Source organism: Hylobates moloch, unplaced genomic scaffold, assembly GCF_009828535.3.
Source record: "Hylobates moloch isolate HMO894 unplaced genomic scaffold, HMol_V3 SCAFFOLD_11, whole genome shotgun sequence".
Taxonomy (NCBI): Eukaryota; Metazoa; Chordata; class Mammalia; order Primates; family Hylobatidae; genus Hylobates; species Hylobates moloch.
In genome coordinates this window covers 28,434,622-28,441,127 of record NW_026652286.1, presented here as the reverse complement: position 1 = coordinate 28,441,127, position 6,506 = coordinate 28,434,622, and the positions used below count along the sequence as shown (strand labels likewise).

The window sequence follows — 6,506 nt, the reverse complement described above, 5'->3', positions numbered from 1 at the left end:
CACCCCAAAAAGTTCCACTGGGCCCCTTTGCAGCCCTCCTTCCCTACTCACAAGCACACTGAGGTAAATGAATACCAGCTACTTAATACAGTTAATTGTAATGTCTAGTAACTAGAACTCAGTCCAAGTAATACAAGAAAGAAACCAGTCATTTAATCTACCAAACACAAAATATACCTTGCAGCATTTACTGGGGATGATTTAAAGTCTTTCTTTACAACTTCAGGGCCTTTTTGCTTTCTTGGTTGGGTCCAACATCCACAGAATTTAAGACATCTTCATCCTTTAAGGGAGTGAAGTCACAAAAAAGGGTATTTATATTAGAGAAATTTTTTTCACAACCATACTCCAAGGGCCCCATCACGCATCTACTGAAACTTCCAAAGCTCTTGTAAAAGATGCCCTAGGCTGAAAAGAAATGCTACCTCTATAGTCTTATAAAGTCCACAAGACTTTGGGCACATTAGGCTTCTGAAGAGTGTTAATTTTTGCTAACTAAAATGACAAAATGATGAAATACATAGGATTTGTTTTACTCTCCCCTGTTTGTTACTTGAGCACAGTTAGAATAAGAGCAAAATAAGCTTGACAGATCCCCCCAAATAACTGGTACCCTACTGTGTTTGAAGTATTTTCGACCTTCACCAGGGTGCTCTAGACTAAAAAAACATTTACATGAAATGGTAGCTTTAGCTGATAATTCAGTAGATACTTGCAACAGTCCTGGTCCAAATGAAAGCCCTGAAATTCAGGTAACTTTATTTAAATTCAAAAACAATTCTTAAAATTGCATTTAGAGTCAAGACCTTTTTGTATTATAAAAATGACAAGACGTATTTCTAAGTAAGGCAAAAGTAGTTCTAGGTTAATAAGACCAGATTTGACTTTAGACTTTATTCTTTAAACAACTTATAGAGGATACAAAACCACACAACTACATGGAAACTGAACAACCCGCTCCTGAATGATTACTGGGTAAATAATGAAATTAAGGCAGAAATAAGTAAGTTCTTTGGAACCAATGAGAATAAAGACATAACGTACCAGAATCTCTTGGACACGGCTAAAGCAGTGTTAAAAGGGAAATTTATAGCACTAAATGCCCTTATCAGAAAACAGGAAAGATCCAAAATCGATACCCTAACATCACAATTAAAAGAACTAGAGAAGCAGGAGCAAACAAATTCAAAAGCTAGCAGAAAACAAGAAATAACTAAGATCAGAGCAGAACTGAAGGAGATAGATACATGAAAAACCCTTCAAAAAAATCAGTGAATCCAAGAGCTGTTTTTTTGAAAAGATTAACAAAATAGATAGACCACTAGCCAGAATAATAAAGAAGAAAAGCGAGAAGAATCAAATAGACACAATAAACTTGATAAAGGGGATATCATCACTGATCCCACAGAAATACAAACTACCATCAGAGAATACTATAAACACCTCTATGCAAATAAACTAGAAAACCTAGAAGAAATGGATAAATTCCTGGACACATACAGCCTCCCAAGACTAAACCAGGAAGAAGTCAAATCCCTTACTAGACCAATAACAAGTTCTGAAATTCAGGCAGTAATTTATAGCCTACCAACCAAAAAAAGTCCAGGACCAGACGGATTCACAGCTGAATTCTACCAGAGGTACAAAGAGGAACTGGTACAATACCTTCTGAAACTATTCCAAACAATAGAAAAAGAGGGACTCTTCCCTAACTCATTTTATGAGGCCAGCATCATCCTGATAGCAAAACCTGGCAGAGACACAACAGAAAAAGACAATTTCAAGCCAATATTCCTGATGAACACTGATGTGAAAATCCTCAATAAAATACTGGCAAACTGAATCCAGCAGCACATCAAAAAGCTTATCCACCACAACCAAGTCAGCTTCATCCCTGGGATGCAAGGCTGGTTCAACATACACAAGTCAATAAACGTAATCCATCACATAAACAGAACCAATGACAAAAACCAGATGATTATCTCAATAGATGCAGAAAAGGCCTTTGATAAAATTCAACACTCCTTCATGCTGAAAACACTTAATAAACTAGATATTGATGGACTATATCTCAAAATAATAAGAACTATTTATGACAAACCCACAACCAATATCACGCTGAATGGGCAAAAGCTGGAAGCATTCCCTTTGGAAACCAGCACAAGACAAGGATGCCCTCTCTCACCACTCCTACTCAACATAGTATTGGAAGTTTTGACCAGGGCGATCAGGTAAGAGAAAGAAATAAAGCATATTCAAATAGGAAGAGAGGAAGTCAAATTGTCTCTATTTGCAGATGACATTATTGTATATTTAGAAAACCCCATCGTCTCAGCTCAAAAACTCCTTAAGCTGATAAGCAACTTCAGCAAAGTTTCAGAATAAAAAATCAATGTGCAAAAATCACAAGCATTCCTATACACCAATAATAGACAAACAGCCAAATTATGAGTGAACTCCCATTCACAATTGCTACAAAGAGAATACCTAGGAATACAGCTTACAGGGTGTGTGAATGAACCCTTTTGGGAGAACTACAAACTACTGCCCAAGGAAATAAGAGAGGACACAAATGGAAAAAAATTCCATGCTCATGGATTGGAAGCATCAATATTGTTAAATTGGCCATACTGCCCAAAGTAATTTATAGATTCAATGCTATTCCCTTCAAGCTATCATTGCCTTTCTTCACAGAATTAGAAAAAACTACTTTAACTTTCATATGGAACCAAAAAAGAGCCCGCATAGCCAAGACAATCCTAAGCAAAAAGAACAAGGCTGGAGGCATCACGCTACCTGACTTCAAACCACACTACAAGGCTACAGTAGCCATAACAGCATGGTACTGGGACCAAAACCGATATATAGACCAACGGAACAGAACAGAGGCCTCAGAAACAACGCCACACATCTACAACCAACTGATCTTCAACAAACCTGACAAAAACAAGCAATGGGGAAAGGATTCCCTACTTAATAAATGGTGCTGGGAAAACTGGCTAGCCATGTGGAGAAAACAGAAACTGGACCCTTTCCTTACACCCTTATACAAAAATTAATGCAAGATGGATTAAAGACTTAAACGTAAAACGCAAAATCATAAAAAACCCTAGAAGAAAACCTAGGCAATACCATTCAGGATATAGGCATGGGGAAAGACTTCATGACTAAAACACCAAAAGCAATTGCAACCAAAGCCAAAATTGACAAACGAGATCTAATTAAACTAAAGAGCTTCTGCACAGCAAAAGAAGCTATTATCAGAGTGAACAGGCCACCTACAGAATGGAAGAAAATTTTTGCAATCTACTCATATGACAAAGGTCTAATATCCAGAATCTACAAAGAACTCAAACAAATTTACAAGAAAACACAACCCCATCAAAAGGTGGGTGAAGGATATGAACAGACACTTCTCAAAAGAAGACATTTACATGGCCAAAAAACATGAAAAAAAGCTCATCATCTCTGGTCATTAGAGAATGCAAGCCGAAACCACTATGAGATACCATCTCATGCCAGTTAGAATGGCAATCAGTAAAAAGTCAGGAAACAGCAGATGCTGGAGAGGATGTGGAGAAATAGGAACGCATTTACAATGTTGGTGGGAGTGTACATTAGTTCATCCATTGTGGAAGACACTGTGGTGATTCCTCAAGTATCTAGAACCAGAAATACCATTTGACACAGCAGTCCCATTACTGGGTGTATAACCAAAGGATTATAAATCATTCTACTATAAAGACACATGCACACATATGTTTATTGCAGCACTGTTCACAATAGCAAAGACGGAACCAACCCAAATGCCCATCAGTGATAGACTGGATAAAGAAAATGTGGCACATATACACCATGAAATACTATGCAGCCATAAAAAAGGATGAGTTCTTGTCCTTTACAGGGACATGGATGAAGTTGGAAACCTTTATCCTAAGCAAACTAACACAGGAACAGAAAAGCAAACACCGCATGTTCTCACTCATAAGTGGGAGCTGAACAATGAGAACACATGGACACAGGGAGGGGAACATCACATACTGGGGCTTGTTGGGGGGTTGGGGGAAGCGAGGAAGAGCGTTAGGACAAATACCTAATGCTTGCATGGCTTAAAATCTAGATGACAGGTTGATGGGTGCAGCAAACCACCATGGCACATATATACCTATGTAACAAACCTGCATGTTCTGCACAAGTATCCCAGAACTTAAAGTATAATAATAAAAAAAGAAATTATAGAGAATAGAGAAAAATAGGTTATTTACAGAAAATTATACTTACATATGTACTCAGAAGCATAAATTTGGTGACAGAAAAGACTTTATTATATACTGGCATCCCAGAAGCAGTTCTGAAAGAGCTTAGTTTTATTTTCTTGAATTTTAAGAATGCCTAAGATCCTTCTTCATTTTCAATATTGGGAGGCAGGTAGTATTTACTTTAAATGTCCCATATTGCCCGGGCATGGTGGCTTATGCCTGTAATCCGAACACTTTGGGAGGTCAAGGGGGACGGCTCACCTGAGGTCAGGAATTCAAGACCAGCCTGACCAACATGGCGAAACTCTGTCTCTAAAAATACAAAATTAGTCGGGCATGGTGGTACATGCCTGTAGTCCCAGCTCCTCAGGAGGCTGAGGCAGGAGAATCACTTGAACCTGGGAGGCAGAGGTTGCAGAGTGCCAAAGCACTCCAGCCTGGGTGACAGAGCGAGACTCTGTTTCAAAAAAAAAAAAAAAAAAAGTTCCATATTAGCAGTGTTATACTCTGCAAGGGGTACGTCTGCAGACACACCGAGTGTCACTGTAGAAGAGCGTGGAGTGGCTTTTGTGAAGAAGTTCAGGTACATCAGTGCAAAAGTTAGCTGAACTAGTTCATTCATCTCTATGGCAACAGCTTCCTTCTCTTTATCAACATTACTTATTTGTGACAATTTAATGTTTCCATTTGCAAGTTCTCCAGTTGCAGAAAATTTCACTCCATCTTTTGCACAGGAAATTACAAAAACATCTCCAATATGACTGAGATCTCGGCATATGCATGCAAATTCACCAGCAGGCATCTTTACTACACAGCTGTACTCTTGTTCTGGAATTCCAAGTTGTTCAACATCCAAATCCATTAGCTTCATTTTATAATCTGAAACTTTCTCCTGATTTAGTGCTTCAAATACTAGTGCTAAGTTGTCTGCATTATCTTCAGCTCCCAACGTCACGACATCTTCATTGCCAGCACAGTTTAGTATTTTGAACATATTGGTTAGGTTCATGCCTACGGCCAGGTTGTAGTCGCAGCAGCACGTGTTGAAGCCCTTGGAGCAGTGGGTGAGCTGCCCTGAGGAGATGCAGAACGAGTCTATGCTGTGCATATTCAGCTGCTTAAGCTAATGTCCCGGCAGGCCTCACTGATGAGGGCCTCCAACACATTCTTCAGGATGGAGCCCTGGACCAGGCATACCTCGAACATGGTGGAGTCACAATGACACGGCTACAGGAAGGTGCGAAGGAAGAAGGTCTAGCCAGTTTTGGCTTTATGAAGCTCAGAGCAAGTGGGCAAACGCAGTGGGAAGAGGCTGAGTCCTCAAAAGATGATGACAAGTCCACTATGCCTGCAACTGTTTAATCAAGTCTTGGTTTTTTAATGAAGAGCTGGTGGGGGTTCAGGAGCACGAGTGGTGGAATTCACAGATTGCTATCCTCAGAATACCTTCCTGGCAGGAACCCAGGAGCCGTGCTGGGAACCACACCCACTCCACCTCCTGCTCTTGCAGTTTCTGCTGGCATCACTGGAGACAGTGGTGACTTGTCCACTCTGGCAGGGATTGGACATGCCTCCAGTAGGTTGTCGCTCCAGAAAGCAGAGAGCAAAGGAAGCCTCTGGCTAGGCTGTCACCAGCCCCTGAGTGGATGCATCATGCCCAGGGATTGGCAGTGAGTCATTGAAGCCCCAGGCTGGTGGTAGCCAACTTCCTTGAAGCCTTTACCTTGCATATTGCTGAGTGGCACTATTTTAGGCAGGAGAGGAGGGCCAGAGAGGCATAAAGGCTGTCTGCCCCCAAGCTTCTTCCTGGGAGGCCTGCAGGTACCTAAAGTGTCAGAAAAGCCATTAGTGCTTCCTCCCCAGGTGTCCCCGAGTGTCCCCAGTGGTCTGAGAGATGATCTTAGGAGTCACTTGGAGGACTATTGGGTTATAAATGTAATAGTCATACATTTTAATGTCTCTTCTATTTATGGCAAGTCATATAGGTTTTCAATCAGTGGTCATAATGGTTTTTTAAAAATAATGTTAAAAAAGTGAATCTGTTTAAAGAAAGTTGTTAAGGGAAGCAGCACAGCATAGTAGTTAAGAGAATGAACTCTGGAGACGGATGCATGGTCAGACTCCCAGCACCACACTTACCAGCTATGGGACAGTGGGTAAGTACTTCACTGTGCTGTGGTTTCCTTATCTTTAAGGAATAATAGTATTACCCACTTCATGAGTCGGTTCATGTAAGCACTTACAACA

General features: G+C 40.4%; 1 pseudogene; it reads right to left on the bottom strand.

Annotated features, from left to right (window-relative positions):
* Nucleotides 1-214: 214 nt before the first annotated feature.
* LOC116477235 (proliferating cell nuclear antigen-like) lies at nt 215-5,465 on the bottom strand (annotated as a pseudogene).
* Between the last annotated feature and the right edge of the window lie 1,041 nt (nt 5,466-6,506).